The 21,996-nt window shown below is 38.7% G+C and overlaps 1 pseudogene; it reads right to left on the bottom strand.

Annotated features, from left to right (window-relative positions):
- Positions 1 to 13,314: 13,314 nt before the first annotated feature.
- On the bottom strand, positions 13,315 to 16,592 carry LOC103237386 (peroxisomal multifunctional enzyme type 2 pseudogene; annotated as a pseudogene).
- Between the last annotated feature and the right edge of the window lie 5,404 nt (positions 16,593 to 21,996).

The raw sequence follows: 21,996 nt of genomic DNA, 5'->3' as shown, positions 1-21,996 counted from the left end.
AATTAGAAATTACTAATAGAAGTAAAACTGGAAAATTCACAACTTGTGAAATTAAACAACACACTCTTAACCAATGGATCAGAGAAAACATCATAAGGGGAGTTAGAAAATGGAGACAAGTGAAGATGCAAACAACATATCAAAGCTTATGTGACACAGTGAAGCAGTGCTAAGGGGGTACTTTATGACTATAAACAATTTCTATTGTAAAACAAGAAAGATCTCACATCAATAAACTAGCTTTACAACTTAAAGAACTAGAAGAAAAAGAGCAAACAACCAAAAGCTAACAAAAAGAAAGAAATATTAAAGATTAGAGCAGAGAAAAACAACATAAGGAAGAGAAAAACAACAGAGAAAATTAATGAAACTAAACATCAGTTCTTTGAAACAATTCAGTCAACAAAGTTTTAGCTGGACTAGGAAAAGATGAGAGAAGACACATTACTAAAGTCAGAAATCAGTCCAGGCATGGTAGCTCATGGTAGTAATACCACTTTGGGAGGCCAAGACAGGTGGATCACTTGAGGTCAGGAGTTTGAGCCCAGCCTGACCAACATTGTGAAACCCTGTCTCTACCAAAAATACAAAAATTAGCCAGGTGTGGTGGTGGGTACCTGTAATCCCAACTACTCAGGAGGCTGAGGTAGGAGAATTGCTTGAACCCGGGAGGTGGAGGTTACATTGAGATGAGATTGGACCGCTGCACTCCAGCCCAGGAGACAAAATGAAACTCCATCTCAAAAATAAATAAATAAATACATAAATAAATGAAATAAAATCAGAAATGAAAATGGGGACATTATTACTGATGTTACAGAAATATAAAGGATTATAATAGTACTGTGAGCAATTATATGCCAACAAGTTGGATACCTTAGATGAAAAGGTCACATTTATAGAAACACAAAACCTACCAACACTAAATCATAGAGAAATAAAAAATCTGAATAGATCAATAACAAAGAGATTGAATTTGTAATCAAAAATTACCTGACAAAGAAAAACCCTGGACGTGATGGCTTCACCAGTGAATTCCAGCAAACATGTAAAGAACTATACCAATCCTCAAATTTTCTAAAAAAAATTTTTTAAGAAGGAACACTTTCTAACTCATTCTGTAGCCAGAATTGTCTTGATACCAAATCCAAAGACAGTACAAGGAAACTACAGACAAATATTTGTAGTTTTCTTTAGTATCCTTTACAAACACTGATGTAAAAATCCTCCACGAAATATTAGCAAACTGAATTCAGCAGCATATTAAAAGGATTGTAGGCCAGGCGTGTGGCTCACTCCCATAATCCCAGCACTTTGGGAGGCCAAGGTGGGTGGATCACTTGTGGTCAGGAGTTTGAGACCAGCCTAGCCAACATGGTGAAACCCCATCTCCACTAAAAATACAAAAAATTAGCTGGGCGTGGTGGCTTACACCTATAATCCCAGCTACTTGGGAGGCTGAGGCAGGAGATTCGTTTGAACTCGGGAGGTGGTGGTTGCAGTAAGCCAAGATCATGCCACTGCACTCCAGTCTGGGCAACAGAGTGAGACTCCGTATCAATTAAAAAAAAAAAAAAGGATTGTACACCATGACCAAGTAAGATGTATTCCTGGAATGCAAGGATGATTCAACATACAAAAATTGATCAATGTATATGCTAAATTAGCAGAATGAAGGGGAAAAAACACATGATCATCTCAGTTGATTCAGAAAAAAAAGCATTTGACAAAATTCAGCACACTTTTATTATAAAAACACTCAACAAACTTGAATAGAAGGAAACTACCTCAACATAAAGCTATATATGAAAAACCCACAGCAAATATCATACCCAATGGTGAAAGACTGAAAGCTTTTCCTCAAAGATCAGGGAGAAGACAAGGAAGCCCACTTTTGCAACTTCTATTCAATGTAGTACTGGAGGTTCTAGTCAGAGCTTTTAGGAAAAAAACAAAAAGCATTTATGTTGGAAAGGAAGAAGTAAAACTATCTGTTTGCAGATAAACCTTATAAGTAGAAAAAAACAAAGATTACACACACATACACATGCCAAAGAAAAAACTGTTAAGAGCTAGTAAGTGAATTTAGCAAAGTAGCAGGTTACAAAGTCAACACACAAAATCAGCTGCATTTCTAAACACAATGATCAATCTGAAAAGGAAATTGCAAGAACAATTCCATTTACAATAGCAACAAAAAGAATAAAATATTTGATAATTAACTGAACCAAGGAGGTGAAAGACTTGTACGATGAAAACTACAAACCATTGGTGAAAGCAATTAGTGAAGACATATATAAATTGAAACACATCCCATGTTCATGGATTAGCAGACTTAATATTGTTGATGAGGTCGACATAACCCAAAGTGATCTACAAATTCAATGCAATCCCCATTAAAACCCCAGTGACTTTTGGGGAATTTTTTGGAAAGATAGGACAACCCAATTCTAAATTTCATATGGAACCTCACAACACTTTGAATAGCCAAAACCATATTGAAAAAGAAGAACAAAGTGGGAGGATTCACACTTCCTGATTTCAAAACTTACTGCAAAGCTACAGTAACCAAAACAGTGTGGTACTGGCATAAAGACAGACATAAGGACAAATGGAATCGAACAGCGAGCCCAGAAATCACCCTCACTTATATGGTCAAGAGATTTTTGATAAGGGTGCCAAGACCATTCAATGGAGAAAGGACAATCTTTTCAACAAATGGTGCTGGGAAAACTGGATATCCACATGCAAAAGAATGAAGTTGGACCCTTACCTAGCACCATATACAAAAATTAACATAAAATGGATCAATGACCTAAATGTAAGACCTAAAACTATGAAACTCTTAGAAGACAATATATGGCAAAATTTCCATGACATTGGAATTGGCAATGACTTCTCGGATATGACACCAAAGCACAGATAATTAAAAAAAAAAATAGAAAAATTAGACTTCATGAAATTTTTTTAAATTTTGTGCATCAAAAGACACTACCAACAGAGAAGAAAGACAACCCACTGAATGGGGGAAAATATTTGCAAATCATATACCGGGAATTAATATCCAGAACATAAAGAAAACTTCTAAAACTTAACAACAACAAACTCAATTCAAAATTGGGCAAAGGACTTGAATAGACATTTCTCCAAAGAAGATATGCAAATGGTCAAGCACATGAAAAGATGTACAATATCACTGATCATTAGAGAAATCAAAACTATAAGATACCATCTCACACCCAGGAGGAAGACTAACATTAAAACCAGAAAATTGGCCAGGCATGGTGCCTCACGCCTGTAATCCTGGCACTTTGGGAGGCCAAGGTAGGTAGATCACCTGAGGTCAGGAGTTTGAGACCAGCCTGGCCAATGTGGCAAAACCTCGTCTCTACTAAAAATACAAAAATTAGCCAGGCATGGTGGTGGGCGCCTATAATCCCAACTACTCAGGAGGCTGAGGCAGGAGAATCGCTTGAACTCGGTGGGTGGAGGTTGCAGTGGGCTGAGATTGCACTACTTCACTCCAGTCTGGGTGAGAGAAACTCCATCTCAAAAAAAAAAAAAAAAAAAAAGCCCAGAAAATTACAAGTGTTGGTGCAGGTATGGAGAAATTGGAAATCTTGTGCACTGTTGGTGGAACTGTAAAATGGTACAGTCACTGAAGAACAGTATGGTGGTTCCTCATATGATTCAGCAATTCCACTTCTAGGTATATATTGAAAAGAATTGAAAGCAGGACCTTGAAGAGATGTTTGTATATCTACGTTCACAGCAACATTAGTCACAATAGCTAAAATGTAGAAGCAACCCAGGTGTTCATCCGTAGATGAACGGATCAGCAAAACGTGGTGTGTGTGTGCACGTAAATATATATATATATGTGTGTATATATATATGAATATTAAAAAGAAGGAAATCCTGACATATGCTACAATATGGATGAACTTTGGGGCCATTTTGCTAAGTTAAATGAGCCAGTCACAAAAAGACAAATCCTATATGATTTCACTTATAGGAGGGTATCTAGAGCAGTCAAAGTCATAGAGACAGAAAGTAGAATGGTGGTGGCCAAGGGCTAGAGAAAGGGGAGAATGAAGAGTTGTTATTTAATGAGTGTAGAATTTTAGTTTTACAAGATGAAGAGAGTTATGAAGATGGATAATGGTGATGTTTGCAAAACATTATGAATGTATTTAATACCACTGAGCTGTACACTTAAATGTAGCTAAGACCACAAGTTTTTCGTTATTTGTATTTTACCACAGTAAAAAATAAGTGGAAAAAAACAATATATGCTGTATCCTGTAGGACACCACCCCAAATTCAATGTTGTCTCCCCCCGATGCCATTAACAGTCTTCACAGGCCAGTTCACTATTTTATTAAGCCAGCTGCTTCTAGGTGGTATGATACATGGTAAGGCAAATGAGTTCTGGGAGGTAAGCTTATTGCCTACATTGTTTGCCATAAAAACATCTCCTGATCAGAGATGAAGTTGTATGGAATACCCCAAAGATAGTTAAGGCAATCTATATGTTCACGGATGGTGGTACTGGTGGAAGCACTATGGTAAAGAATCACAAATCAATATCCAGATATGTTCTGACACTTTATTTTCTGGTGTTTCCATTGCTGTGAGAACAAAGTGCTTCCTCTTCCATTTCCCACCAGGTAACCAGCCATTCTCCCTGGGTAATAGTGCTGTACTGGGGCCTCAGTATTGATCTTGCTCTTAGCTGTTTTGGTACTACTCAGCAGACGTAGGTGGGTCAGCCTTGATGAGGACAAGACCATTTTGTTCAGCAGTTGCATAGCCTTCATTCCTACTGCCGTAATCACTTTGTAAAAACCTTTGAGTGAGCACTGGGATGACTGGGAAAGAAACTAACATCTACAGGATGAGGTCCTCTTGTCAACTGATCAATGAGAGGCTTTCTAGTTTGAATACTCTTTGATAGACATTTAATAATTCACATACTCTACATACCTATTTAGTTTTCCCAAAAACTTCACGTCACCAATTTTCCAATTTCATTCCCTTCAAGTCCTTGACCTGTCAGCCAACTCATTATCCACTTCTCATAGCCCAGTGTAGATCAATACCTCAGGCTCTTTCTCCTTTTACATGATGCGGATTACCAGCTATACCACTCAAAGTTCTTGCCTGATGGGATAATTTCCCTTAACCGTCGTCTTTCAAGGTTACCTCTAAGTGGGATTTGTAGCACAGCAGTCATCCACTTTTGGGGTTGGTGCCTGCATACTGTATAGACCCATCTGTGAATCAGATCAACACGTTTTTTCTTCATTAATATACATATATGTATGTGTGCGTGTGTATATGTATATGTCTTGTATACATATATACAATAACTTATATATATAAGTTCTTCATTAACTGATATATGTGTATATATGGTATATGGTATTTTGTACATGGTATGAAGTATGTTTTAAAGAATATATATATAATTGACATAATAATTATATAACTGGCATATAATAAACTGCATTTATTTAAGTACACAATTGATAAAATTACAAATCAAGTTGCTACAAACATTTATGTACAAGTTTTAGAGGTGGCTGGATAGTAGGTATATGTTTAACTTTTAAGAAACTGGTAAACTGTTTTCCAAAATGGTACCATTTTACATTCCTACAATAATTCTATTTCCTCCATATCCCGGCCAATACTTGGAATGGTCAGATATTTTTTGGGTTTTTTAGTCATTCTTCTAGGTATTTAGCAGTATCTCATGATTTTAATTTGTGTTTCCCTATTGATTAATGATATCGAGCATCTTTTCACATGCTTATTTGCCATCCATATATCTTCTTTGGTGACATGTCCAAATCCTTTGCCCATCTTAAATTTGATGCCGTGCACAGTGGCTCATGCTTGTAATCCTAGCACTTTGGGAAGCCGAGGTGGGCAGATCACTGGAGGTCAGGAGTTCAAGACTAGCCTGGCCAACATGGTGAAACCCCATCTCTACTAAAAATTTAAAAATTAGCTATGCGTGGTGGCACATGCTTATAATCCCAGCTACTCAGGAGACTAAGGCAGGAGAATCACTTGAACCTGGGAGGCAGAGGTTGCAGTGAACTGAGATGTTGCCACTGTACTCCAGCCTGGGCGACAGAGCAAGACTCTGTCTCAAATAAATAAATAAATAAATAAAAGAATCATGTTCATAATTCCTAAGAGTTTTGATAAACCTTAAATTCATCTGATTAGTTTTTTAAAAAAGAGTTCTTTATACACTCTAGATACAAGTCCTTTATATGCTTTGCAAATATTTTCTCCCACTCTGTGGCTTGACTTCGCAAACTCTTAATAAGTATTTCAAAAGCAGAAATTTTAAATTTTGATAAAGTTTAAATATATCACTTTTTTCTTTTATAAATTATAGTTTTGACATTTTATCTAATAAATATTTCCCTCAATATCCCAACAATTTTCTCCTGTATTTTCTTCCAGAAGTTGTTTTTTTTCTTCCAGAAGTTTTATAATTTAAAGTTTTACATTTAGAGCTGTGATCCGTTTTGAGTTAATTTTTGTTTACAGTATGAAGTATGTTTTGAAGAATATCCATATGCAGCATTTTGGGAGGCCGAGGTGGGCAGATCACTTGAGGCCAGAAGTTCGAGCCAGCCTGGCCAACATGGCAAAACCCTGTCTCTACTAAAAATACAAAAAATTTGTTGGGCGTGGTGGCGCACACCTGTAATCCCAGCTACTTGGGAGGCTGAGGCAAGAGAATCGCTTGAACCCGGGAGGCAGAGGTTGCAGTGAGCTGAGATTGCACCACTGCATTCCAGCCTGTGTGATAGAGCATGACTCTGTCTCAAAAAAAATAATAAATAATTCATATGCAAAGAAGAACTATCCTTTTCCCACTGAATTGCCATTGTGCCTTTGTCAAAAATTAGTTGTCTCTATATGTATGGTTTCATATCTGGGCTCTATTCTGTTCCGTTGATCTACTAGATTACTATACTCCATACTCTACTCTATTCTACTATACTCCATACTCTTGATTGCTATAGCTTTATAATAAGTCTTAAAATCAGATAGTTTTAATTCTCCCTCTGTGTTCTTCGTTTTCAAAGTTGTTTTGGCTACTCTAGGTCTTTTAAATTTCTGTGTGAATTACAGAATCAACTTGTCAATTTATTCCCCCACCCCCACAAAAAAAGGCCTACTAAAATTTTAACTCAAATTGTATTGACTCTAGATTGAATTTAGGGGAAAATTGACATTTTAATAAGTTTGAATCTTCCAATCCATAAATACAGTATATCTTTCCATTTACACAGATCTTCTTTGATTTCTCTCAGCAATGTTTTATAGTTTTCCTCATGTAGATTTTGGACATTTTTTGTCAGATTTATTCCTAAGTATTTTATATTTTTGAATCCTATTGTAAGTGATACTGTATTGTAATTTTATTTTATTATTATTATATTTTTTGAGACGAAGTCTCACTCTGTCACCCAGGTTGGAGTGCAGTGGTGCCATCCCAGCTGACTGCAACCTCTGTCTCCCAGGTTCAACAGATTCTCCTGTCTCAGCCTCCTGAGTAGCTTGGATTACAGGCACGTGCCACCACACCCGGCTAATTTTTGTATTTTTAGTAGAGATGGAGTTTCACCATGTTGGTCAGGCTGGTCTCAAACTCCCAACCTCGTGATCCACCCACCTCGGCCTCCAAAAGTGCTGGGGTTACAGTCATGAGCCACTGCACCCGGCCCCTGCATTGTAATTTTAATTTCCAATAGTTTGTTGCTAATACGTAGAAAGACAATTTTTTTTTCCTTTTCTTAAAACTTATTTTATGTTCAGGGTTACATGTGCAGGTTTTTTATATATGTAAACGTGTGTCATGAAGGTTTGTTGTACAGATTACTTCATCACCCAGGTACTAAGCCTACTACTCAATACTAGGTACTAAGATCAGAAAAAATACAGTCATTTTCTGATCTTAAAGGATTACAAAAAATACATTCCTTTCTCCCAACCTCCACCCTCAAGTAGACCCCAGTGTCTACTGTTGCCCTCTTTGTGTCCATGAGTTCTCATTATTTAGCTCCCACTTGGAAGTGAAAACATGTGATATTTGGTTTTCTGTTTCTGTGTTAGTTTGCTAAGGACAATGACCTCCAGCTCCATCCATGTTCCCACATAAGACATGATCTCATTCTTGTTTATGGCTGCATAGTATTCCATGGTGTATACATACAACATTTTCTTTACCCAGTCTGTTGTTGATGGTATTTAAGTTGACTCCATGTTTTTGCTATTGTGAATAGTGCTACACTGAATATTTGCATACATGTATCTTTATGATAGAATGATTTATATTCCTTTGGGCATATACCCAGTAACGGGATTGCTGAGTCAAATGGTAGTTCCATTTTTAGTTCTTTGAGGAATCGCTACCTGCTTTCCACAGTGGCTGAACTAATTTAAACGCCCACCAATAATGTAGAAGCATTCCCTTTCCTCCGCAACCTTGCCAGCATCTGTTATTTTTTTACTCACTTTAATAATTGCCATTTTCACTGGTGTGAGATGGTAGCTCATTGTGGTTTTGATTTGTATTTCTCTAATGATCAGTGATATTGAACTTTTTTTCATACACTTGTTGGCCACATGTATGTCTTCTTTTGAAAAGTGTCTGTTCATGTCCTTTGCCCACTTTTTAATGGGGTTGTTGGGTTTTTGCTTGTAAATTTGTTCAAGTTCCTTATAGATGCTGGATATTAGACCTTTGTCAGATGCATAGTTTGCAAATATTTTCTTCCATTCTGTAGGCTGTCTGTTTACTCTTTTGATAGTTTCTTTTGCTGTGCAGAAGCTCTTTTTCCTTAGATCCCATTTGTCAATTTTTGCTTTTGTTGCAATTGCTTTTGAAGTTTTCGTTATGAAATCTTTGCCCATTCCAATGTCCAGAATGGTACTGTCTAGGTTGTCTTCCACTAGCCACTGCACCTGGCCGAAAGCAGGATCTTGAAGAGACATTTGTACACCCATGTTCATAGCAGCATTATTCACAATAGCTAAAATGTAGAAGCAACCCAGGTGTCCATCCATGGATGAATGAATAAGCAAAATATGGTATATACATACAAAGGAATATTATTCAGCATTAAAAATAAGGAAATTCTGACATATGCTACAATATGGATGAACCTTGAGGCCATTTTGCTAAGTTAAATGCACCAATCACAAAAAGACAAATCCTATATGATTTCACCTATAGGAGGTATCTAGAGTAGTCAAAGTCATAGAGACAGAAAGTAGAATGGTGGTTGCCAGGGGCTGGGAGCTGGGGAGTTGTTTAATGATACAGAGTTTCAGTTTTGCAAGATGCCAAAGTTCTGGAGATTGGTTGCACAACTCTGTGAATATACTTAACATTACTGAACTGAACACTTAAAAATGGCTAAGATGGCAAATTTTATGTTATGTGTATTTTACCATAATTAAAAAACAGAAATAAAAGACATACAGATTGGAAAGGAAAAGTAAACTTGTCTTCATTCACATATAGCATGATCATCTGTGTAGAAAATAGAATCTACAAAAAAAAAAAAAGAAAAGCCTCTAGTACTAATAGTTGACTTTAACAAGGTTGTAAGATACAAGTTTAACATAAGAAAATTGTCTTTCTGACTTAAATGTAAAATCTAAAACTATGAAAACCCTGGAAGGGCTGGGCACAGTGGCTCACGCCTGTAATCCCAGCACTTTGGGAGGCTGAGGCAGTTGGATCACCTGAGGTCAGGAGTTCAAGACCAGCCTGGCCAACATAGTGAAACCCCGTCTCTACTAAAAATAAAATACAAAAAAATTAGCCGGGTGTGGTGGTGCACGCCTGTAGTCTCAGCTACTTTGGAGGCTGAGGAAGGAGAATTGCTTGAACCCAGGAAGCGGAGGTTGCAGTGAGCTGAGATTGCACCACTGAACTCCAGCCTGGGTCACAGAGCAAGACTCCATCTCAAAAAAAAAAAAAAAGATCCTGCTTCCAGGCCAGGCATAGTGGCTCATGCCTGTAATCCCAGCACTTTGGGAGGGCAAGGCGGGCAGATCATTTGAGTTCAGAAGTTTGAGACCAGCATGGCCAACATAGTGAACCCTCGTCTCTACTAAAAAATACAAAAATTAGCCAGGCATGGTGGCGCACACCTGTAATCTCAGCTACTCAGGAGGCTGAGGCAGGGAGAATTTCCTGAACCCAGGAGGTGAAGGTTGCGGTGAGCCAAAATCACGCCACTGCACTCCAGCCTGGGTGACAGAGCAAGACACCATCTGAAAAATAAAAAAATAAAATATCCTGCTTTCAATTTATTTTATTTATTATTATTAATTTTTGAGACAGGGTCTTACTCCATCACCCAGGCTGAAGTACAGTGGTGTGACTATGGCTCACTGCAACTTTGACCTCCCCAGGCTCAGGTGATCCTCCCACCTCAGCCTCCAGAGTAGGTGAGACCACAGATGCATGCCACCACACCTAATTTTGTATTTTTCTGTAGAGACGGTGTTTTGTCATGTTGCCCAGGCTGGTCTGGAACTCCTGGGCTCAAGCAATGCACCCTCCTGAACCTCCCAAAGTGCTGGACTAACAAGCGTGATGCACTGTGTCCGGCCCTCCTTTCAATTCTTTTGAGTATATACCTAGAAGTGAAATTGATGGATCAAATAATAACGCTATTTTTAAGTTTTTGAAGAACTGCCATACTGTTTTTCATAACAGCTATATCATTCTACATTCACAACAGAGCACAAGCGTTTGAATATATGACTAACCCAGTTCCAGAATCCTATTTTGAGAAGTTTCTTTGTTTTTTGTTTTGTTTTAACCTAGGTCTGGTGTCAATTACTGTATCAGTCAGTGTCTTAGCATGCAGTAGTACCTGTGAAGAGCATTTATTTACAAATGTGTAGGTGCATGGTGCTAGTTACTACCCCTAAGCCCAAAGGAACAAGGGCGGGGAATAGTTACTGAAACCTGGAAAGAGAAAGAGTCATGTAGATTCTGCTACCTTGAGGGAAGCAGTAACCATCAGATGAGGGATATGGGCACCCCACAGCAACCTCACAGAGGGAACTGGAATAAATGCCCTAACCTCACTCTCACTCTTTTCCTGCTGTTGCTCCCCAGCAGCTAACCCAACCAGAAGCAATGGTGTATGGGATCCCGTTGATGCAATCCATACAAGTCAGACACCTTAGTGGAAAACAGGATGAAGAAGGGCAGAAAGCAGACCTGGAGGGACAAACAGAAAGTATCCAACCCTGCTGTATGTACCTAGAGTCATAAGGCATGTGAATGTCCACCGTTAGGAGGTGATGTCACACGGTTTTCAAAATGGCCACAGAACTTCCACTCCACTTGTAGTGTACCAGAGACTTTGTGAATGCACGTCTCCTCCTCCAAAATTTGAAAATGTCAAACTTTGTAACATTTATCTATTAAATGGTGTAAAATGGCATCTTACTGTGGCCTTGATTTCCACTGGCCCAGTCATCAATGAGTTTATACATGTTTACGGTCCATAAGTAATTCCTCTCAGTAAAATACTTGTTTATATCTATATCATACCACTATCTCTGTTTATTCTAGGAATCTATAAGCTCCTTGAGAATAAATACTGTGTCTTTGTATTTCTAGTGATAAAAGTACACAATAAATACTTGTTAAATAATTGAATTAATGCTAGAGGCAAATGCTAGAACCAACGTTTCACTCAACAGAAAACTGGTGGAGTTATGAATGCCTGGAAGTAATGATGGAAAGAACAGGCATTTTAAGTTCCTCCCCTTGAAGTGGATCTTCCTCAGAAGATGGGGAGGTTTTCATGTGAGAATAAGGTCAGGAAGGAAATGAAAGAGGTTTTGAATTGATTTTATATGAAGGAGAATTTCTCACCTTGGAGTAGGAGTGCTACAAATTTCAAAGCAAAATGTAGGAGAATGGTTTTTGCTTTTTAACATTTTTGGTCAGGGAGAAGAGCATGATTGGAATAGGGCATAGCAAGTTGCAAAAACACTTCTTCAAATTAGTCTAAGGGGATCAGTGACAGCCATGTGGCCGGATCAATGTGCACTTTTTTAGTCTTTTTTTATATTCTGCCACTTAGCATCATTCCACGAAATTTAGCATCATTCCATGAAATATAGCATACAGCTTTCTTGAAACAAATTTTTTCTTCTGCCTGCTTTCTTATGCCTACTCTACACTCATGTGGTTTTTTCTTCAGATTCTATGGCTGTTCTTTTGTTCTTAAACATTTTGTCTTTTTTTTTTTTGATTGAGGTGGAGTCTCCCTCTGTGACCCAGGCGGGAGTGCAGTGGCACGATCTTGGCTCACTGCAACCTCCGCCTCCCGGATTCAAGCAATTCTCCTGCCTCAGCCTCCGGAGTAGCTGGGATTACAGGTGCCTGCCACCATGCCCGACTAATTTTTTTGTATTTTTAGTACAGATGGGGTTTCACCATGTTGACCAGGCTGGTCTCGAACTCCTGACCTCAGGTGATCTGCCCACCTCAGCCTCCCAAAGTGCTGGGATTACAGGCATGAGCCACTGCGCCCGGCCTACACTTGGCCTTTTTAGTTATTTTTCTTACCTCTGGGTTCTTTGATACACTGTTCCTTTTGTCTAGAATGAGCTTTCCTTTTCCTATACCTAGCTAACCTCTATTCCTTATCCTTCATTTATCAGCATAGAAGTCACTGTCTTAAAGAAGTTTTTCTTACCTCTGGAATCTAAACAAGACTTCGTATTTTAACCTCTCATTTAATGTACAATATTCCTGCATTACATATTTCATGATTTCTAACTAGGTATTTTTTATTTTTTAAAGGTATCAAAGTGGCCTTTATTCATTTAATTTTCCTTTTAACTTTTATAAATGCTATCACAAATTCTAAAGAATCTAGATGAGTGAAAATTTTTTATTATGAAGATGCAGATCTAAGAACAGAAGGATAACTATATGCTAGCATATATCTAGTTCCTTGCAAAAATAATGATACGTTAAAAAAATAGTAGAAAATAAAAATCTGGGCTGGGCACAGTGGCTCACGCCTGTAATCCCAACACTTTGGAAGGCTAAGGCAGATGGATCACCTGAGGTTGGAAGTTCAAGACTAGCCTGATCAACATGGAGAAACCACATCTCTACTAAAAATACAAAAATTAGCTGGGTGTGGTGGTGCATGCCTATAATCCCTGCTACTCAGGAGGCTGAGGCAGGAGAATCGCTTGAACCCAGGAGGCGGAGGTTGTGGTGAGCCGAGATTGTGCCATCGCACTCTAGCCTAGGCAACAAGAGCGAAACTCTGTCTCAAAAAAAAAAAAAAAAAAAAAAAAAAAAAAATCTGAAAAGTTATCGACATCTGAAAATGGTAAGTAACTTCCTCTGCATCTTAGTTCTGATCACTTCTGCAGAAGAATCAAGCATATTTGGGTGAAGAGAGTATTATTCTATTTTTATTAATAATATAGTGTGCCATTCAGAACTTGGTGTAGTCTTTTTTTTTTTTTTTCTTTTTTTGAGACTGAGTCTCACTCTGTCACCCAGAGTGGAGTGCAGTGGTGCAATCTCGGCTCACCGCAACCTCCGCCTCCCAGGTTCAAGCAATTCTCCTGCCTCAGCCTCCTGAGTAGCTGGGATTACAGGCATCCGCCCCCACGTCCAGCTAATTTTTGTATTTTTAGTGGAGACGGGGTTTCACCATGTTGGTCAGGCTGGTCTCGAACTCCTGACCTCGTGATCCACCTACCTCGACCTACCAAACTGCTGGGATTACAGGCATGAGCCACCCGCGCCCAGCCAGAACCTGGTATAGTCTTTAAGAATCATCTGAAGTTTCTGGCTCAGCACAATGTTCCCTCTGGCCTTCAGTCTGCCAGTAACAGATGCCTTCTGAGGTTCAAGCTTGCCTAGAACTACCTCCATGAAATCTCCATCTGAAAGTATGATGATTGCATCAGCAAAACCTTTTCCAGGTTCTTGATACACTTTTCCAGAACCACTTTTCAGGTCACTTAGCGGCAATATTTCCACCTTTATTAATATGTCACTCAAATACAGCATTTACTTTCTTTGCCATCTCACACCCAACATCCTTAAGGCCATGAACTTATTCCTCAAATACAAGAGTATTCTGAAGTTCCTCACCTTCAGAGGGTGTCTTAGCTTAAATATCAGATGTTGGCATAAGATTCACATATGCATTTGAAATGACAGTGTCTCTAGTTCCTTGGACCTTGGTTTGAAAGTGAATTCTGTTTCCTTCCTTCCACATTTTTTGTAGAGTTTGCCCTGGATATACTGGTTTTGCAAAACAAGTCTTAATCATCTTGAATCTTTGACACATTATAAAACATGCCTGGCAAAAAATCTAAATGTACATAATCCATGTACACATGTCAAAACATGCTAGGCTAGCAAAGTTAGGATCAATGTGTAACAGATTCCAGTCTCCGCTGAGGCAGTACAAAGCAGCCTGATTAAAAGTGGTGGTATCTGTAAGTACAGCGTCAGGTGGTCTATCAGGTACGGCTACAGTTACCTTGACTTTCAGGTCCAATTTCCACCAAAGCCTCCAGAGCCAACGAGAAAGAGAGAGAACTGATTATAGTACATGAATTCCTTCTCAGAATAAGAATAGACATCCATAAGAATTACTACACCAGATCCTTTATCTAGGACATCAGCAACAACTGTTTCACATTTTCATTTTCCTGCTCTAGGAAGTGGTTTATATAACTGCATGTATTGCTCCCCATAAAGAACCTTTGCAAAGTTCCTTGAAAGCCCAGGAACTCCTGCTAATTCTCCACCCATTATAGATTTCTGATTTATGATAACTCCAAAGGCAGGCAAACAGAAGAACTCAGAGCTTCCTCCATGAACAAATTTAAAATCTTTTGGATCCTTGATTGATGCTCCCACTCCAAGGGCATACATAATAGCTTCCAGTTCTGTATAAGCAGAAGAAAATGGAGGGAGGGTAAAGCCAATAGCTCCAGCAAATCCTGATGTTCCTGTAGATGTTGCATGACGGATATGATTTGTTGAAACTCCTCCTTCTGAATCTATTTTACTTAGAACTACAATTACACTGCCAGTTGATTTTTGGATACTCTGAGGCTTGCTGGCATTCTCGAAGTCACACGTCTTCTTCCAGTTAGCCTTCACTGCTTCAGGAGTCACTGGCTGATTTTGTCTTACAACCACTACAAGGGTCCGGTCCCAGAATAATTTTCTAATCCATCCTGCTCCAACCTCAAACAAACCCCCATTCTCCTCACAACTCTCATGGCAAAGCCAAAGGACCAGCGATGCTACATTCTCTGGCTTTAGGGCTTCCACAAAATCTTCAGGCATAATTGAGTCCACCTGGATTCAGCATTAGCAGAAATAGTTTTACAGTGAATGTTGCTTTCCCTGCTTTCAACTGCAATAGAATTTGCAAGGACCAGAAGACCCAACTTTGCAGCACTATAATTTGCCTGGCCAAAGTTGCCATATATTCCTGAAGCTGATGAAGTGATAATGATCCTTCCGTATTTCTGCTTCTTCATGTGATCCCACACTTCCCAGGGTCAACTGGAATGAGCCCCACAATTGAATTCTGTGGATGATATCCCAGTCTTCATCACTTATCCTAGCAAAAGAATGGTCCCTCAGAATTCCAGCACTGTTGACCACAACATCTATTCTAAAAGCATCCAGTGCTGTCTTTACAATCTTCTCTCCTGTTTTCACTGAATCATAGTTGGCCACCACTTTTCCACCTTTGTTTATTATTTCTTCAACAACCTTATCAGCAACTAAGGAGCCTTTACCAACTCCCTCTTAAATAATTCACAACAACTAGTGCTCCTTTTTCTACAAAAGCCAGGACATGAGGCTGGACTCATGGTCTCACCACTGAGTTTCAACAGCTGGTGATACCGGTCACTAGTGTAGGGGAGGACTGTGCCCATGCCTATGCAGTGACACATACCTTGACTAGGGTTTTTTTTTTTTTTTTTTTGAGACAAAATCTCGCTCTTGTCTCCCAGGCTGGAGTGCAATGGCATGCTCTCGGCTCACTGCAACCTCTGCCTCCTGGGTTCAAGTGATTCTTCTGCCTCAGCCTCCCAAGTAGTGGGGATTACAGGTGCCTGCCACCACGCCTGGCTAATTTTTGTATTTTTAGTAGAGACGGCGTTTTACATGTTGGCCAGGCTAGTCTTGAACTCCTGACCTCAGGTGATCCACCTGCCTCAGCCTCCCAATGTGCTGGGATTACAGTCGTGAGCCACTGTGCCCGGCGACTAGGTATTTTTTAATGCTTATTTATTTAATATTGGTTTCACTAAGAGATCATAGGCTCTTTAAGGTCAGGAATGATGTTTTGTTTTGTTTTCTTTTGTTTTATGATTATAGATCTAGCACCTACCACAATCAGTTCACAGTTGGCACTAAATAAGTATCAGTTGACTTAATTGCTGGATAAATAGATAAGAAGAGGATCAAGAAAGTAGAATAGAAAGATATGAGTTTAACAAGAAACGGAGGCACATATGGCTACAGTGAAGGGAAGCCCATACTTCAGAAAAGAAGAGAAGGATCTTGCTCATAAAGGCTTATTTTTAAAAAGATACAAGATCATCTTGATTATATTTTTAGAAGCTGCTTCTGTTAGATTTATCTCATTCCAAGGCCATGAAAGAACAAATTTTCAGTTTGATTTTCTCACAGTTAATTGTTTACATATTGGGTACCTTCATGAGATTGAAATCCATTTAGTTATGACTGTATATTCTAAGCTTTGCATAGTCAGTCAGCAAAATAACTGCAGAAAGGACTGAAAGGTTGTGGGAGTTTTGTTTTGTTTTCTACTAGCTCTGGGAACAAGTATAAAATACCAAGAAATATTATATTTATATATAAATATTGGTAAAAGAAGAGAGCATTCAGCAGTTAATTAATTAGGTTAAAAACAGATGGGGCCAGGTGCAGTGACTCACACCTGTAATCCCAGCATGTTGGGAGGCTGAAGCAGGCCGATCACCTGAGGTCAGGAGTTCAAGACCAGCCTGGCCAACATGATGAAACCCTATCTCCACTAAAAATACAAAAATTAGCTAGACATGGTGGCATATGCCTGTAATTCCAGTTACTCAGGAGTTTGAACCTGGGAGGTGGAAGTTTCGGTGAGCCAAGATCGCACCACTGCACTCCAGCCTGGGCGACAAGGTGAGACTCTGTCTCAAATAAATAGATAAAATAAAATAAAAACAGATGGGTTTTTGCTGGACACAGTGGCTCATGCCTGTAATCCTAGCTCTTTGGGAGGCTGAGGCGGTAGGATTGTTTGAGGCCATGATTTTGAGACCAGCTTAGGCAACATAGCAAGACCCATCTCTACAAAAATAATAATAATGATAATAATAATAATAATTCGCCAGGTGTAGTGGTGCATGCCTGTAGTCCCAGCTACTCGGGAGGCTGAGGTAGGAGGATCACTGGAGCCCAGGAGTTTGAGACTTCAGTGAGTCATGATTGCCCTACCACGCTTCAGCCTAAAATACAGCTCTGAAAAATAACACAAATAAAAAAACAGATGGGTTTTATTGGTTAAGATTCTTTGGTTGTAAGTAACAGAAATCCTCTTTCTAACTTCACCAAAAAGGCACATTTTTGAAAGGATGTAAATTACCTTATGGATATTTAGAACAACCAAACGTCAATGAGAGGGAACTAGTCCTGCTCCAAGCCCTTGGCTGAAGTTCCTAAAATAGTTGTCATTAATGTGACTCAACAAAGACAAAGCCACTAAGACTCAGTGATTCTCTGTTCTAGACTTCATAGTACCCTCTCGGCTCCAAAGAATTGGATTGGTCCTGATGTCCACCCTAGTTCCTTCCAGAGACCGATATCACATAATTTAGACATTATTAGGGGAAACCCACATTATAAGAAAGTGTGACCCTCGCAGGCAACCCGGGAGTTGTCTGCCACAAAAGTTTAACAGACAAAATTTGCTGACTTACTCTCTCATGTCCATTTGAGCCAATTATTTGACACATATGGTGAACACTCACCTTGTGTGCAGATTATAGACAGTATCTCATTTATACTTACAATGCCATAAAAGGCCTAGTAGGTAGGTTCTAGTATTATTTTTATTTTACAAATAAAGAAACAGATGCTGAGACTAATTAAGTCATTTACTCACTATCACACATAAGTGGCAGAAGCAGGACTTAAATGAGGTCTCTGTGACTCGAAACCCATGTTCTTAACCACCTTCCTTGAACAAACACTGTATGGCTTTGGCACTCAGCATCCCAGTACGTGCCAATGGCAATTCCTGCGAATGTCTGTAACCCTCCACCTGAGGGTTTTCTCATGACTCACGCTGGAGGTGGTCTGGAAGTGACAAATAGTTAACACCCCTGTGAATAGTTTCTGGCTAGACATAGATGGGAGTTGGTGAATAATACCCCTGTTCCTTTGGCCCTTTGGTGAGATACCTCTGAGGTGTGTTCTATACCTTATCTCTAGGTTCTCCATTAGAGTTTAGCACTAGGTCCCACAGCAGCAACCTGTTTGAAACTGTACCGTTGCTAGCTTCCTTCCCTTCCCTTTCTTATATCCCCACTCCCCTACTCATTCTTCTTGGCTTCATCTCCCAAATGAACCACTTGCCCTCATATCCCTTACTCAGGGTCTGTTTTAGGGGCAGCCCAACCTAAGACACCCACTCTCTTTAAAAAATAAAAGTAGAAAAAAATGAAATACTCCAACAACAACTTTTTAAAGGTTTCTCAGTGACCAAACCTCACAAACCAGCATTAATATCCCCAATATTTTATTGTGACAGCATTGCGATTTTATTTTCAAATTTCTTCCCATTTTAAAGATTGTTTTATTCGTGGCAATGTTAAGTTGTGCTTCTAAGAGGAAAAATCTGGAAGTTTTGTGTTTAGGCTATGTACTTTTAGTGTGCAAAGGTTGGAAATGAAATCACTACATTTGAGCCATCAACCCTGCCAACATCCAAGCTCTGGCTGGGAGTCAGAGAACAGCACTTAACATGCAGCGAGAGGGCTCCTGAAATACTTCTACCTTCAGAGCACATGCTGAATCAAAATGATTTAAATGCCCAAAAGATACAGAACTAAAACATTTAATAGATCAAAGGCAGCCAGACATGAGTACCCGGGACATACAGACATTGTGAGCTACAAGTATTGATTTAAAGGACCATTGTGAAACTTCAACTGGCTTGAAGATTGACTTGTGAGGAAAAAAGGGGGGCTCAATGCAAGAGATAATGTATTCATGAAATAATTTGGAAACTGATTACGTGTGATGAATCCTAATTATAGCTATTTACTGTGGTGAATATTTAGGAAAATCAGGATCTTAAAAAAAGACACAAGCTTTTGCTTTAATTATTTAGGAATAAAAATAAGTTACCTCCAATTTTATGTTCTGTAATTTTTTTTTCATGGAGTTTACATGTTTTATATTTAGGACCACTACATATGTCTCTTTTCTGTTTCTTCCTTAAATTTTTCTTAAGTCTTTTTTCCCATCCCACTAGGGAGAAAATGTAAATTACCATCAACCAAACGAATTCCCTGGTTTCTTCTGAACCTTCACCTCACAGCTGTTGCATGAAATATAATCACTAAAATACTAGCTAAATGAAAATGTCTATCCAAAAAGACATTTAAAAAATATTCTTAGAACAAATAACCTTGCAGGAGAATAGTCAGAGACAACTACACATTTTCTTTCATCTAAAAATAGCCAGTTTGGAAATACACTAAAATGCTAATAGTGGCTAGGAAGGGAGAAACATAGATGGATTCTCATCTCTATTTTTTAATGTTTCTATAGTGAAGATATTCCTTTGTTCATACAAATGTTTCATAAAAATTTAAAAACTGCTTTTAAGCAAAAATTCCTTTTTTGTTATAAAACCTGAAATATCTTAAAGGTGGGCCGAAAAAGATCAGAAAAAATAATCCTTGTGTTTGTAAACGGAAAAATTTTAAAATATAAAATAAATTTAAATATAAAAAGTATAAATAATAAAATTTAAATATAAAATATAAAAAATTACTATATTTTTATGTTGTCCCTCAAGTGTCTTTGGGCGAGTATTTTTCAAGTAAGTTGTTAAAAGTCTGCAAATCTATCTGTATGATCAGAAAGGTGTTTAACATTTGGGTATATGTGTAACATAAGCACAGCAATATATTATCTTGTTGGCTGTAAATTGCATACTTGCAGTTTCATAGCTGGATGCATAAGCTATGAAACAGCAGGGAAATAAATGTGTGAGTAGACTACAAACTGAGAAATTAACTTAGTGAGAAGTCCAAGCTAATCAGTCTATATTTAAAAAAATTTTTGTAAATATTCCAAAAGCATATGTAGTAACACCTAGGTCTATATTTTCAATTTTTAACATTCATAACTAAAATGAGATCAAAGTAGCTAAAATATATTACAAATCTTTTTTTTTTTTGAGACAGGGTCTTGGTCTGTCACCCAGGCTTGAGTGCAATGGCATGATCACTGCTCACTGCAGCCTTGACGTCACCATGCCCGGCTAATTTTTGTATTTTTTGTAGAGATGGGGTTTTGCCATGATGGCCAGGCTGGTCTCGAACTCCTGACCTCAGGTGATCTGCCTGCTTCGGCCTCCCAAAGTGCTGGGATTACAGGTGTCTGCCACCATGCCCGACCTGCCTTGACTTTTTTAATAATCCAAGGCACAGAAGGATGGACCGTAAGCTTTACTGTGTGGTGGAAAAGGAGGGCCTGTGGAGTCAAACGTACATTTCAATCTTCTGGAATAGGTTCTCCAAAAAAGATGCCTTTTGGTAAGGTAACATGGAAGAAACATTTACTGCTCACCAAAATACCTATTTACTTTACCACATTTCCTGTACCTAGCCACATTTCTTGTATATGGCCAAAAAGAGGAAGCAGCCTGGGTCCCTGAGTCACCACTTAGAGGCGAATGGCCCTAGAGAATCACTGAGGGCCCAAAGAAGCCTCGATGGTGAAAAGTTATGTTAAGACTGGGTACTGGGGGTTTGTTACAGCAGCATAGCCTAGTCTGTTCGGACAAATAGAGATAATGTGTTCACATGACAGTTGTCGACCTTCTGATGGAAAAATCTCCAGCCCTACCAGGGTCCTGCAACCCATTATTTGAACTTCTGCCTCCACAACTTGTGGAACTTGAGGAAATAAATCTTACGCCCCAGTTTTCTTATCTACAAAATGGGGGATGTAGTATTAATACTCATAGGATTGCTCTGAAAATTACATTAGATTATATAGAAAAGTACTGACCTCAGAACCTGGCAGGTAGAGGCTCTTCATAAGAGTTGGTTACCTCCTTTCCCCCTTGCCTGAGGCCAGTGGTTCTCAAAACTGACTGCATTTTGGAATCATTTGGGAAGCTTTTTAAAAACAGAACAGTGCCTGTAGCTCACCATAAACTGAATAAATCAGAATCTTCGGAGGTAGAGCTGGGGCATAGATTTTTTTTCTTTCTTTGAATAGACCAATAAAAAATAGATGTTTTTAGAAAACACCAGGTGATTCTATTGTTAGCTGCTAAACCATTGCCTTTGGCAATGTGTAAACAAAATGCTATTTGATTAAACATAAGATAAACTCGCCACAATATAAAAAGCTTTCAAAAAGTATCCAGTATGACCACCCTTTTCATAGACTTGGAACTTTAAAAAATTACAGACCACAGAGAGTCAGTTAAGTAGTTACTGAATATTCTTAGGGACTGAAAGACATTCCGAAATGCAGAACTGTGGATAAGCCCAGGAAAGAACAGGCTGAGATACTACTTGCATTTTGTAGTTTATAGTGATGACTGTTTTCCTCCTGCTACGGGCTGAATTGTGACTCCCTCAGAATTCATATGGTAAAGCCCT

The sequence above is a fragment of the Chlorocebus sabaeus genome, chromosome 8 (genome assembly GCF_047675955.1).
Source record: "Chlorocebus sabaeus isolate Y175 chromosome 8, mChlSab1.0.hap1, whole genome shotgun sequence".
Taxonomy (NCBI): domain Eukaryota; kingdom Metazoa; phylum Chordata; class Mammalia; order Primates; family Cercopithecidae; genus Chlorocebus; species Chlorocebus sabaeus.
Note: the sequence above shows the minus strand (reverse complement) of the source record. Positions and strands in the feature narration are given on the sequence as shown.